General features: G+C 44.3%; 1 pseudogene; it reads right to left on the reverse strand.

Annotated features, from left to right (window-relative positions):
* Positions 1-811: 811 nt before the first annotated feature.
* On the reverse strand, positions 812-2298 carry LOC118001801 (annotated as a pseudogene).
* Positions 2299-14582: the final 12284 nt, after the last annotated feature.

Raw genomic sequence — 14582 nt, forward strand, 5'->3', positions numbered from 1 at the left:
ATTGTATATGAGAATATATGCACTGCTACGTACAAATTAACTTCAGAGCACAGATCAGAAGTTAGTATTCCTCTCCTTCTTCACCGTCCCCTTCAACAGAATCCACACCAACCTCCTCATAATCATCCTGGTCAGCCATGTCCTCATGGGCCGCAGGAAACTCTCCTTCCTCGATGCCTTCGCCCACATACCAGTGAACAGAGGCACACATGGCGTATAACAAACTTGTGGTCCAGGTGAGCCCGGGCGTCAGCGATGACCATGCTCAGCACGCTCATAGCTCGCTGTACTTTTTTTTTTTTTTTTTTTTTAAGTCAGAAAACCAATGTTTTATTCCTAGAGCTCTGCCATATTTCTAGCGGGTGCTGATGGTCACCTGCCACACACACACCAGGTTTCCTCTGTGTAGTTGGCAAACAGAGTCTGACCATCAGCAGACCAGGCCAGAGAGGTATACTGGGGTGGCTCTGCCTTGCTGCTGGTACTGATAACTTCTTGCTTTAGTTCATCTATAATGATCTTGCCTTCCAAGTCCCAGATCTTGATGCTGGGGCCCGTGGCAGCACGGAGCCAGTATCGGTTAGGACTGAAACACAGGGCATTGATGATGTCCCCACCATCAAGTGTATGAAGGTGCTTGCCTTTGTTGAGATCCCACAGCATGGCTTGGCCATCCTTCCCTCCAGAAGCACAGAGGGATCCATCTGGAGAGACAGTTACAGTGTTCAGGTAGCCTCTGTGGCCTATGTGATTGGTCTCCACAACAGGTACCCCAGTGGGAGGCTGGTAATTCTGCCAACTTTCAACCTGTTCAGGTTAGCGTAGGTTCGGCGTTCAGTATGGCCTCGTTGTCCACCATGAGGCACAAGCAGAGCGCTCCAGGATGGTGTGGGTCGTGAGGATGGAGTAGGGCTCACCTACAGCTATGTAAACCCGGGGGAGGGTAAATGGAGAACTCCAGCGTGGACTTCTCTCCATAATCGACAGAGAGACGTTCCATCAGCAGGGAGGTGAGACCAGACCCAGTTCCCCTCCAGAGCTGTGGAAAACCAAGAAGCCCCGAAAACCTGTGCACTGGTCGGCCAGTTTCCAAATCTGGCCCAAGACAAGGTCAGTGATCTCCTTGCTGATGGTGTGGTGCCCTCGGGCAGTTCCTGGCAGCATCTTCCTTGCCTGGGAGGAGCTGGTGGTGGGCACCAGTGCCACTTCATCGATGACCGTGGGTTCCAGGTCTACAAACACTGCCCCCGGCACATGCCTGCCAGCCCCCATCTCCCTGAAGACGGCGTTGAAGGCATCTGCTCCTCCCCCAGTGGTTTTGTCGCTTGGCGTCTGACCGTCGCGCTGGACGCCATGTTCCAGGGAACAATCTGGGCCCCAGACTGGCCAGCGTGGACGGAGATGCGCTCACGCGTGGTGGCTGCTTTGTGGCTGCCCAGCAGATGGCCGAGAGCGGCAGGGGAAGGGCTTGCTTCTTACGCGGTGACTCCTGGGTGGTCGATGTACAAGAACCTGCCGATGTAAAATATTTAACTTAAATTCTTGAAATAGGCCCGAAGGGAGTCGCAGGTCATCTAGTCTAAGCCTGTCATTTTTCATGTTTGGAAGCTGAGGCCTAGAAACTCAATATTCAGTGTCTTTTACTTTATGAAATAATCATGGTTATGATGAGGACCCAGCGTCATTAAGGAGAGACTTTTTTTTAATGAGTACACTTTCAGGGTAATCTTTTTGAAACCAGGAAGATACGTAATACTTACCAAAGAAGGACCGTGAAAAAGAAATTTTTAAAAAATTTCATCCATTTTGATGATTGAGCTTTCAGGACAGAGAGGGCAAGCGGGAACTGCCAGGAGGGCATTGCTGAGAAGGACAGAGGCCACGTACAAACTCTGCTGGGAGATTAATAATTTCTACCCTGGGCCCAGGAAGGAGCAGGAGAGCTGATGTGATGTATCCTACATCTTCTGTTCTGGTTTTAGTGGTGCTTGATTCCTGTAATCTGCTCTTCGTTTACTCATAGGTTATATATACAATATCCCCTTTTTCCTCCTGAATGCTAGTAGGTTTTTTGGGGTTTTTTTGTTTTTGTTTTGTTTTGTGTTTTTTTTTTTTTGCATGGAAACGTCAGGGAAGTCATGCTAAAAGTAAGGTGTTGATTTTAAAAACTCTTTTGTAAATGTACCTTTGTATTATTTGACCTCTGGCTTATTTACACTTAGCAGGACTAGCACTTCACTGAGGCCTTTGCACTTGGCTGTTCCTTCCTGCCATACCTAGCCTTACGTCCTCCTCCATCCTTGTTCCTCACAAGCTAGCTCCCTCATTCTTCCGTTCTCAAAGTCACCTTCCCCAAACACCTTAAGGTAGCCCTCCACCAGCCCGTTACTCGATCACATCACCCAGTTTCTTTCCTTGTACTCACCACAGCTGGAATTGCCCTGTGTGTTGAGTGACTGTCTCTTCCTACTAACAGGCTCTGAGGGACGGTGGACGCGATGTATCTACCTGAACGGGGCCTGGCAGTGGTAACTGCCTATGACATGTGATGACCACATGAATGCATATCCACCATCTAGCTTCAGTCTGGTTGCCCGCCGTCAGCTTCAGCGATTCCACTGCATCCCAGGAGAATTGCCTCTGATGGCGTTAAGCTGGAAAAACGAGGATATTGGGAGAAAATTCTTCACCAAAACTGTGGTAGAGTTTTAGGAGAGTAATTAAATGATTGGGATAAGCATTGACATTGTGCAAGGTAATGTTTAGTTTATAAACTTGGGAGATTTATGATTACTTGTTAAAGTACTGGTTTTTGGTTCTTTTAGCTGAGACAGTAAACCTGGACTAATGAAGTTTTTCATCTCAAGAAAAGTGCACTTTCTGTAATTTCATCACGGAAATAGGGCGATTGGATTTATTTGGAAATGGTAGAGGATTCATGAGCTCGAACATCTAAACACCTGTTAGGAGGTAGCTACTGTGCTGTGGTGATGAATGGATTAATAATTCATCCATCTAACATCTATTTGAGTGCTGTCAGGTGCTGTGCTGAACAAGATAGAGAAGGAACTGACAGTGTAGTAGATAAGTTAACAAGCAAAAATAGTGTGGTGTAAATACAGTGATGGAGAGGTACCGCGTAGGCCCAGCGGCAGTCCGCAGGAGGGGCACATAACAGATCTCAGAGGTCTTAGGGTGCTTCCCATAAGTGGAGCCTAAGCTGGGACCTGAGAGATGAATGGGGCTTAGGTAGAGAAAGAGGGAAGGTCTGTACAGATTTGGAGTTCATCAGTGTATGGATGGCAGACCCTTTACGGGTGGCCTGTCTCCAGAGGGAGCCTGAGAGAGGACAGACAGCAGAAAGGGAGGAAGTAGTGGGCACGTGCTCGAAGCTAGAGGGAGGAAAAGGTTTCAGGAAGGAGGGGGTAAACAGCAGAGTCAAGTGCGGCCAGGAGGCCAGCAGAGAGGAGGGCGCAGAGGGTTAGCTGTGGGAAGGTTGCTGGTGTCCTCGGCCAGAGCCATGCCAGGGGCACCAGCTGACAAAGCTTGAAGAGTGAGGCTTGAAGAGTGAGGAGCAGGTGAAGCAGACGCTGTGCACACAGAACACGAACCGCTGTTCTTAAAATTGTAATTTCTTAGATTAAGAGAAACATGCACCCCAGTGTTTATAGCAGCAATGTCCACAATAGCCAAACTATGGAAAGAGCCAAGATGCCCATCAACAGATGAATGGATAAAGAAGATGTGGTCCATATATACAATGGAATATTATGCAGCCATCAAAAAATGAAACCTTGCCATTTGCAATGATGTGGATGGAACTAGAGGGTATTATGCTAAGCGAAATAAGTCAGTCAGAGAAAGAGAAGTATCATATGATCTCCCTGATATGAGGAATTTGAGAAACAAGACAGAGGATCATAGGGGAAGGGAGGGAAAAGTGAAACAAGACAAAACCAGAGAGGGAGACAAACCATAAGAGACTCTTAATCTCAGGAAACAAACAGGGTTGCTGGAGTGGAGGGGGTTGGGAGGGATGGGGTGGCTGGGTGATGGACTTTGGGGAGGGTACATGCTATGGTGAGCACTGTGAATTGTGTAAGACTGATGAATCACAGACCTGCACCCGTGAAACAAATAATACATTATATGTTAATTAAAAAAAAAGGAAACATTGGTCAAAGGAACACTTGGAGAGTGAGGATGATGGAAGGAGATGGGAGAGGTTGAAAATCCTGGAGTGGCTAGAAAGTGGAACTTGGGGAATGTTGTCCCAGTGGGCCTGGGGGTCAGGTGCAGATGATCACTGTAGTTCCCCGAGAGAGTTTCTTTTTTCTTTTCTTTTCCTCTTCTCTTCCTTTTCCTTCTCTCTTTTTTTTTTTTTTTTTTTTTTAAGATTTTTATTTATTTATTTGACAGGGAGAGATACAGCAAGAGAAGGAACACAAGCAGGGGGAGTGAGAGAGGGAGAAGCAGGCTTCCCACCGAGCAGGGAGCCCGATGTGGGGCTTGATCCCAGGACCCCAAGCCAAAGGCAGACACTTAACGACTGAGCCACCTAGGCGCCCCAACTTTTTTTTTTTTTTAAGATTTTATTTTATTGGGGGCCTCAGTTGCTCAGTCAGTTAAGTGTCTGCCTTCCGCTGAGGTCCTGGGATTGAGTCCCGCCTCGGGCTTCCTGCTCAGTGGAAAGTCTGCTTCCCCCTGTCCCTCTGCTGCTCTCTCTCTGTCAAACAAATAAATCTTAAAAAAGAAAAAAGAAAAGATTTTATTTATTGGGGGGGCAGAGAGAGAGAGAGAATCCTAAGCAGGCTCCCCACTGAGCACAGTGCCCAACACAGGGCTTGATCCCAGGACCCTGAGATTAGGACCTGAGCCGAAATCAAGAGTCAGACTCTCAACCGACTGAGCCACCCAGGCGCCCCCCAACGGAGTTTTCTCCTGGCCTCTCCTAAATTCTTCCTTCCTTTCTTTGTCTTTTGTTTTTTGAAGTTGGAGCCCAGGTGGTACCGTAGTTCGTGTAAGTCCCACAAATGCCCTAAAGCAAACATTGACCCTGAAGCTTATCACATCTGCTTTACAGTGTTTGGTGACGGTACTGAAAGTATCTTACTCTGCTTTAAGGCTTCTGTTGACCTCTGAGAGCCTGTCTTTGTTTCTCTGACTTGTTTCTCTGGCCACTGGCCGCTGTGAATATTTGAGCACCAGCCATCAGCTACAGAAGGCTAATCCGTAGAAGGAAGAAAAGTGCAGTTAGGGGGCCATTCATTTTCTTCCACAATTGTACATCTTTATTTGTACAGTCTTCAAAATTGTGGTAAAATATACATAAAATTTACCATTTTAACCATTTTAAGTGTATGATTTAGTGGCCTCAGTACATTCACGATGTTGGATAACCATCACCAATTTCCAAGTGGGAACTCTGCATTGTAACTAGACAGTAACTCAGCATCTCCCCTCCCAGCCCGTGGTAGCCCGTTCTCTTCTCTGTCCCTACGAATTTGCCTCTTCAAGGTGCCTGGTGGAAGTAGAGTCCTGCGATATCTGTCCTTTGGTATCTGGTTTCCTTCACTTGGCATGGTATTTTCTAAATTCATCCATGCCTGCGTCTATCATTCCTTTTTGTGGCTGAATAATACTTCAGGGTGGTTGGTTATATACTGTTGATGGACTCTCGAGTTGCTTCCACCTTTTGGCTATTGTGAATAATTGCTGTATCAATGTTTAAATAATTTAAAATTAATGTTTAGTTTTTAATGTTTATCAGTTACAATAACTGATTTAATGTTTAATGTTAACCTAGTCACAGATGATGGAATTAGTTGACATTTCTGGGTTAGTTTCCATTGATTTCCTCTCCTTATTGGGGTCTAGTTTCCTGCCTGGTAATTTTTGATTGGATGCCAGACTTAGTGAATTTTACCTTTGTGGGTGCTAGATAATTGTATATTTTTCAAAACTTTCTTGAGCTGTTTTCTGGAATGCAGTGAAGGTACTTGGAAACAGTTTGATCCTTTTGATGCTTTAAGTTTTGCAGGATGAGATGAGAAGAGCCTTTTGGGTGGTTTTCTCCCCACCACTGAGGGGATACCTGTCTGAGTAATTATCCAGTGTCCTGTATCACAATCCTTTTCCGCTATGGCCACTGGGAACCCTAGCTATTTCCAGCCCTGGGCGAACTTTGGAGATGGTTCTGCCTGCTGCTTCTGTGGTTCTTCTTCCCTGGTTGGGCGGTTTTCTTGCCAACACGTGCTGCCCAGGACTCAGCTGGAGACACAGTCTCTGTGCAGCTGCTTCTGCTCCCTCTTTGCCACCCCCCCTCCCCCAGTCCTGTCTTCTGAGTCCTCGGTTCTGAGAGATGACAGGCTTTGCCTGGGCTTCCTTCCCGCCCCGTGGCCGCAGTCCCGGTGGCCGGCAGTACCCGTGGCAGATCTTGGGCTTACCTTGTCTCCCCTCCCAGGGAGCACTGTCCCGGGCCGCCTGTTGTCCACGGCCTGAAAACTGTTTCACGTGTGTTGTTCAGTGTCTGAGTTGTGGGAGGTGGGAGGGTAGATCCAGGACCTAATATTCCAGCTTCTGTGAAGCTGAAGTTTGTCCCCTATTTATTATGACATTCTGAAGTAGGTTTTGTCCAATTGGCCTTTTCCCAGGACCGATTATCTTAAGAGAAGAGGGGCCCTGGTGTCCCGCTTCCCTCCTCCCTGCTCACCTTTCCCGTGTCCCGCGTAGCCGTTCTGCAGTGACCCCTGGCTGCTGGCTGCCTTCACGCATACCCGCGTCCGGTCGGCCAGCCATGCGGGGATCCCGAGCCTTGGTGGCCTCAGGCACGGATCTGATGCAGTCTCCCAACCGGCTGGCTGGCAGAGGGGGTCCGTCCTGTGGGCCAGCTGCAGCCACTTCCTTCTGCTCCCCTCGCCTGCACCCCGATGTGAGTGAGGGCCGCACAGCAGCATGGGCCTCTGCAGCTTCATCCTCTTACTCCTCGGTCTTCTGTTCCATTTACTTCAAGTGCAGTTCAGGCTGTAGACCGCGCGCGTACAGTCGGGGTCTTGCTTTGTTACCAAGTCGACAGTGTCTCGTCATCGAGGTGTTTGGACTACTTATATTTAATGTGATGATGGACTTGCTTTGGTTAAGGTGTACCATCTTGCTGTTTCTTCATTTGCTGCATCTGTCTTTTGTTTCAGTTTGTTCTTTTCCTTTTATTTATAGATTATTTAATAGTATTCCTTTTTATCATTGGCTTATTAGCTATTTATACATACATGTTTCTCTCTCTCTCTTTCTTTCTTCCTCCGATTGCTTTCAGGCTCGCAGTATGACACCCTGACTCCACACATACGGGAATTCAGTCACAGTGTACTCCCGTATCTCCCTCCTGTCCTCTGTTTGGCTGGTACATTTTATTTCTCAATATTATAAACCCCCCAATACACTGTTGTTGGTCTTGGTTTAAGAGTCAGCCGTCTTTGGGGCACCTGGGTGGCTCGGTCGGTTAAGCATCCAACTCTTGGTTTCGGCCCAGGTCGTGATCTCGTGGGTCTTGGGATTAAGCTGCGGTGGAATCCGTGCTCAGTGGGGAGTCTGTGTGGGGATTCTCTCCTTCTGCCTCTGCCCGCCCCCTTACTCTGTCTCTCTAAAGTAAATAAATAAAAGTCATCTTTTAAAAGTTACTTATCTTTTAGGGAAAGTAAACAATGAGATTTTTTTTTTTATATGACCCACATATTTACCATTTCTGATGGTCGGTGTGTAGTGGGGTGTGCGTGTGGGTGTGAGTGGGTCTGTGTGTGCACCTGCATTCAAGTTTCCATCTAGAAACCTTCAGTGAAAAGAGCTTCCCTTAACATCTTGCGGTGTCAATTTGTGGTGATAAATTCTCTCAGCTTTTGTCTGTCTGAAAATGGCTTTATTTCATCCATAATTTCTGAAGGATGTTTTTGCTGTATAGAATTCTAGGTTGATAGTCTTTGTTATTTTTCAGCACTTGAAAGATGGATGTTGACTTGTGTTGTTTCTGCTGGGAAGTCTTTGGTTGCTCTCTTTCCCTTTGTACATCATGTATCTCTTTTTTTCCTTTGATTGCTTTTAGGATTTTTCTCTTTATTGCTGATGTTCCATGATTTGTTTATAATGTCTCTTTGTGTGGTGTTGTGTGTGTGAGTGTGGGGGGGGGGGATTTACTCAGATTCTTGAATCTGCAGGTTATCGTTGTCATCAAATTGGAAAGATTTTGCCATTACTCCTTCAGAAATTTCCATACTGCCTCCCTGCCCCTCTGGGGCACATGTGTATTAGACTGAGTGGGTCTGTCTCACAGGTCACGAAGGCTCTGCCCATGTTCAGAGCCTCTTTTCTTTCTGTTGCTGTTTCTTCAAGTTCACTGATCTTTTCTTCTGGCATTATCCGTTGAGCCCATCCAGTAAATTTTTTAATTTCAGAAATTGTATTTTACACCTGTAGTCGTTCCATTTGGATCTTTTTTATAACATCCATTTTTCTCATTATAATCATATGTTCCTTTAAGTCCTTGAACATATTTATAGTAGCTGTTCTAAAGTGTCTGCCAATTTTATTATGTCTGTCATTTCCTGGTGTGTTTCTAGGGACTGATATTTTTGTCCTGGGTCACATTTTTCTCTTTCTTGGCTTGTCTGTTAATTTTTTATTGGATAGTGGACATTGTGTTGGCATGTTGCTGAGTGTCTGGATTTTGTGTTCTCCCTTTAAAGGGTATTCAGGTGTGTTTGGTAGGCACTTACATTACTTGTGAATCAGTCCAGTTCTTTCAAGACTTACTCTAAGTTTTGTTGGGGTGGGGAGTCCAGAGTAATCTTACCTTAAGGTGCCTTTAGCCCTGCCCTAGCCCTGTTGGGGTCTCTACCATGAATGCTTTGGATGTGTTCAGTGAAGCTTCTCCACTCTGGTTCATCGTAGCTCCCAGCTCTGCCCTGACCTCTGAGTATTTTCTCAGCCCACAGCTCTCCTGTAGTTGTTGTTTGCTTGGTTTTAAAGAGTTTTACCCTATTGTGTGCAGCTTAGTATTCATCAGCAGGCTCACAGAGACCTCTGTGCAGGTTTCTGGAGCTTTTTCTCTGAGTAGCTGCTTTGAGAGTCTGTCCTCAGTTGCTGAGCCTCCTGGAGTTCTGGTCTCAGTGTCTCTTCACCTTGGCAGGGCCTGTGCTTTCTGCCTGGGGTTCTCCGCTTGGATTCTTAGTGTTTGGGTCAGACGGTGCCTCCAGGCAGAAAGCTGGAGGCTTCCTAGGGTTCACCTCATCTGCTTCCCTTCTCTCAGAGTTCACTGTCCTCTGCTCCCTGTTGCTCAATATCTGGAAACTGTTGTTTCATGTGTTTTGTCCAGTTTTCTAGCTGTATACAGTAAGAGGGAAAGTCTAGTACTGGTTGCTCCTGTGGCCTCCTATGATTTTGATTAATTTTGTTATTTTAACTACTGAAATTTGATGTATGACTTATTCATTTAATGTACTAGTCTTTCTCTTCTCTATTTTATTTGGTCTGTACTATAACCTCTTTCATTCCGCTTTTAATAGTTTAATCCTTCTAAGGCCCTCAGTGGATTCAGGTTATACCAGGGAAATGATACTGAAGTTCCAGGGCACACAATTATTTTTGGCACCTTGCATAGAGTCAGTATCTCGCAGTTTATCCGCGAGGTCTCCGGATAACAGTGAAGACTGCGTGTTAGCTCAGATCCCCTTTCCTGTGCCTTTCCCTGGTGTGCAAGTGAGCCCTCTGAGAGTCTTTGTGTTGTTTGAGAAATACTGATTTTAGGGGAAATTTCGGTTCACATGAGGAACTTAAGGCACTGAATATAATACAATATTTTGACAGATTCCTTTGTGATGACTGTTTCTCTTAACTTTCATGAGATAATGTGTTTTTTTTTCCCAAGTGGGATGGTTGGAGTACTTAGCACAAAGTAATCCGTGTAGTAAAGGGCCAAGTAGAATTTGGCCACCATGATCATTAGCACCGGATGAAAGGGGCTGATAGCTAAACAAGAATTTATTTTACAGGACAGTTTAATCTGAACTAAGTTTTCACTCTCATGGGGAAAATAAATATTTCAAGGGACTTTGTGCCATTTTGGAAACTATGCTGAGTTTATATTAAATATGATGAAATGTTGAGAGATTTTAACATGGTTCTTGCTTTTTGTTTGTGGCTTTAAAGTGCTAAAAATAAGCTGTTGTCATTCTGCATGTCTGAAGTCATAGTGTGTTTCAGGTGCCTTTTTAAAGTGATCACAGTATGTTTGGGATGAATTTATTTGTAATTCTCCCAAAATATCCCCTTGGGATTTTGGATGAAACTGCAGTAGATTTATAGACTGACATGTTTATGGTGTTATCCCTTTGTTCTCAGGAGCGTGATGTGATTTATTGATATGACTTTCTTCACTAAGGTTCTTCATGCCTGTGGTTATCTCTCGTGCTTTATAGTTTGGTTTTTGTGGCTATTAGGAATATCTTCCCAATTGTATTTTTTTAATCAAGTTATTATTTACAGAGAAACTGTTGACTTTTGCCAGTTTATCTTAGAATTGGTTTTATTAAATTTTCATTGTCCTGTTATTTTTGCAAATGATTGGGGTTGAGGGACTCCCTGCAGACCAACCTCAGCATTGCTGTACTATCCCTACCTGCATTCTGTATTGCATATACACGGGGGGAGGGGGTGTCTGGAGGGGGTAGTTGACCCTACTGGGAGGTGGGGCTCGTCCTTACAAGATCTGATGAAGTGACAGATTACAGAAATACCTTTAGTGGGAATAAGTAACCCAGTCCTCACTCAGCTCTTTGTCATGAACCCCAAGGCTAGTTCAGACCACTTGGTGGGCTGGAAAGAGGACACAGTTGTGCAACAACTTTTAGCCCAATACAGAATGTGTACATAATGTTCAAAAAACCCAAAGGTCACGATAACTGACATTTACAGGGCCCTCTGTGCCAGTCACTTTTCTAAGCACTTTGCATTTATGACTTCATTTATCATTTGTGTCACGAGGCACATGCGGTTATCCTTATCTTATTCTGGAGGAATTTGAGACAGACTTGAAGGAATTTGGCCAAGTTTAGAAAGCTGTTGAAATGGTAGTGTAGGGAGTTGACCCTGCGTGGTCTGGCTCCAGAGTCCACTCATCATCGCCATGTTACCAGTGATTACATTTCCTCTCCCTTTGTTGGGGGAATGAAAACCATTGTCAACACATAGCGCTGAGGCCCTGGGGGACCGGGTGGGGGGGTGGGGGGCAGACCCTGTTACTGGGAGTGTGTGAGTTTTCAACCAGTGGTCTTTGGGATTTGGGGAACTGTTTTCTTTTACACTTTTGTGTCCCCTTTTTTGCTACAAGTCACGTGTCCTTTAACAATCAGATGGGGGGTAAAGTTATCTTCCTAACCACAGCTAAGTAAGTTTTTATGCGCTTTGCCCTGGAGGTTGCAGAGTGGGTTAGTAACCTTGCTGCTGTGATAGAGAACAAGGTAGATGTGCCGATATGAACAGTCCTAAGATTAAATACAACATGGAGTGTAGAGGAACATAGGTACTGTGGTTTTAATTGGTTCTCACGCATGCGAACACGTGTGCCCAAATGCATGACTTTTTTTTTTTAAGATTTTTATTTATTTATTTGACAGAGAGAGACACAGTGAGAGAGGGAACATAAGCAGGGGGAGTGGGAGAGGGAGAAGCAGGAGAGAGAGAAGCAGGCTTCCCACAGAGCAGGGAGCCCGACGCGGGGCTCGATCCCAGGACCCTGGGATCATGACCTGAGCCGAAGGCAGACGCTTGACGACTGAGCTACCCAGGCGCCCCCCAAATGCATGACTTTTTGAAGGCTACTTTCAAATCTGTTAGCACTTTGTGCCCTTTGCAGGAGGAGGAGAACATTTTTGAACTTTTTACTTTTTTAGACTTCATTGTATTGCTTTTGTTGTTGTTGTAAAATGTATTATGAATATTATTTTTGTGCAGTGAAAATAACAGTACTCAGAATGAGAGCTCCAGGAAGATGTAGCCTTTTGTACAGATTCTGTCTGCCTCCCAGTCCTAGTCCTCTTGTAAAGTTACGCTTTGGAGGAAGCATTGGGTATTTTCAACAGGATTCTGAGCTTCCTAGGTGGAGGTACAAAACAGTGCTTTCAATTTTTAATTTTGTTGACCAGGCAATAGGTTTATGTTAATTAAAAAACAAAACAAAACAAAAAAACAAAAAAGCACCAAGATTGTGCAAAGGGGATGAGGCTGGAAATTCCTCTCCTATCTGTCCCCTCCCCCAGCCAGCTGGCTTCTCTCCTTGGGGGCTGTTACCAGTTTCTTTTCTATCCTTACAGAGATAGTCCATGCACATACAAGCAGAGGCATTTCCCCCCCTTTTCACACAAATGGTATACCTTGCTTTATTTTCACACATTCATTAGAGATGATTGCACCTCTGAAAAAGAAGCAAACCCCTAGTTCTTTTCTGCTGCGGAGCTTGGTGCTCCGTTTGGCTGTGCTGGGACACTTGCTATTGTAAACAGCGAGGCAGTGAATACCCTTTTGTGCATGTCACTTTGCAAACATGTGAGTATTTCTAGAGGATAAATTCCTAGAAGAGGAATTTCTGAGTAAGAGAGTATGTGTGTTTGTAATTTTGATAGACATTACCAGAACTGCCTCTCACTTCCATTCACACTATAGGACTAACCTATTTCCCCGAACCTACGCCTTCATCAACATGATGTTGTTAGGAGTTTCATTTTTGTTTCTCTGCCATGCTGATAGGTGAAAAATAGTATTTGTTTAGTTTTATAAGTGAGGTTTTACATTTTTTAGAGTCATCCTTTTTTTACTGATTTGTAGGTACCCTGTGTAGAGTAGGGGAACTACCCTTTAGTCTGTGATATGAATTGCAAATATTTTTTCCCTGTTTGTCATTTACTTTTTATCTTATTATATTGGCTTTTGCCAGGCAAGGCAGATATGTTTTATTGGGGCAAAGAGAAATTTCTCTCTCCCTACCTTTTAAGGATTTAAATTCTGTTTCACATTTGAAGTCCTCCTCTACTGCAAGATTATTTTTCAAATTCTCCTAAAATTTCCTTTAGTACTTTTTATAGTTCCCTTAAAAACCTCTTTTATTATGGAGAATGTCGAACATAGTAAAAAACAGAATAGTATAATGAAGCCTAAGCACTCATTACCAAGCTTCAGCGACTGTTGACTTACCTTGTTTGGTCCAAGACCCCATCCATTTCCTTGCTCTTACATAATTTCTGAAGAAATGTCAGATCTTTTATAACTTCATCTGTAAATATTTTAGTGTATATTTCTAAAGATGGGTAGTCCTTTAAAAGTATAACCACAGGGGCGCCTGGGTGGCGCAGTCGGTCAGGCGTCAGACTCGGTTTGGACTATGGTTGTGATCTCAGGGTTGTGAGAGAGAGCCCAGCGTCTGGCTCCTTGCGCAGCACAGAGTCAGCTCAAGTTTCTTTCTCCCTCTCCCTCTGCCTGTCCCCTCTGTGCTCATGCACCCCACGCTCCCTTCCCCCTCTCTCCAATAAATCTTTTAATTAATTTATTTATTTGACGAGAGAGACACAGTGAGAGAGGGAACACAAGCAGGGGAAGTGGGAGAGGGAGAAGCAGGCTTCCCACGGAGCAGGGAGCCCGCAGGGCTCAATCCCAGGACCCTGAGATCATGACCTGAGCCTAAGGCAGACGCTTAACGACTGAGCCACCCAGGTGCCCCTAAATAAATATTTTAAAAAATGATTTATTAAAAACTAAATAAAAATAAAAATATAACCACAATACCATTTTGATACCTAAAAATTGAATACTTTTAAATATCACATAGCTCTTAAGTATGCAGACGTTCAATTGTCATATCATAACCTTTTTTGCATTTTGTTGGACTCAGAATCTAAATAAAGTCTATGTATATTGCAATCGGGATCAATCTCCCAAATCTCTTAAGTTATGGGTTCCCCTATTCCACCCCCTCCCCCGACAGGCTTGTTTTTGTCTTTGAGATTTGTTAGAGAAAATGGATTCTGTAACTTCCTACATCTGTATTTTCTTACCGCATCCTCATTGCATAGTTGAATATATTCCTATATATTTCCTATAAATTGGTATGAGGATCTAGAATGGCAATAAGATGCAAATTCCTTTTTTAAGTATATTTCATAACTGGCATTGTATCCCATCAGAAGGCAAATAATTTCTGGCTGTCTTTTGGAGGCACTATGCTTAGATGCATTAAATTATTAGGGATTGAAAATGATGTTCTAGTTCTATTATTCCTTTTTCATTTATTTATTAGCTGTCCTCAAGGTTCATCCACATTTATGCATGTTGCAGAATTCCTTCTTTTTAAAAGCTGAATAATACTCCATCGTATATGTATGTATATCACATTTTCCTTACGCATTCATCTGTCAAAGGACATTTGGGTTGTTTCCATACTGTGGCTATTACGAATAATGCTGCAGGGAATACGGGAGTGCTGATATCTCTTTGAGATCCAGATTTCAATTCTTTTGGATGAAGACCCAGAAGTAGCATTATTG

This window comes from Mirounga leonina, unplaced genomic scaffold (assembly GCF_011800145.1).
Source record: "Mirounga leonina isolate KUSES-001 unplaced genomic scaffold, KU_Mleo_1.0 Mir_54, whole genome shotgun sequence".
Taxonomy (NCBI): Eukaryota; Metazoa; Chordata; class Mammalia; order Carnivora; family Phocidae; genus Mirounga; species Mirounga leonina.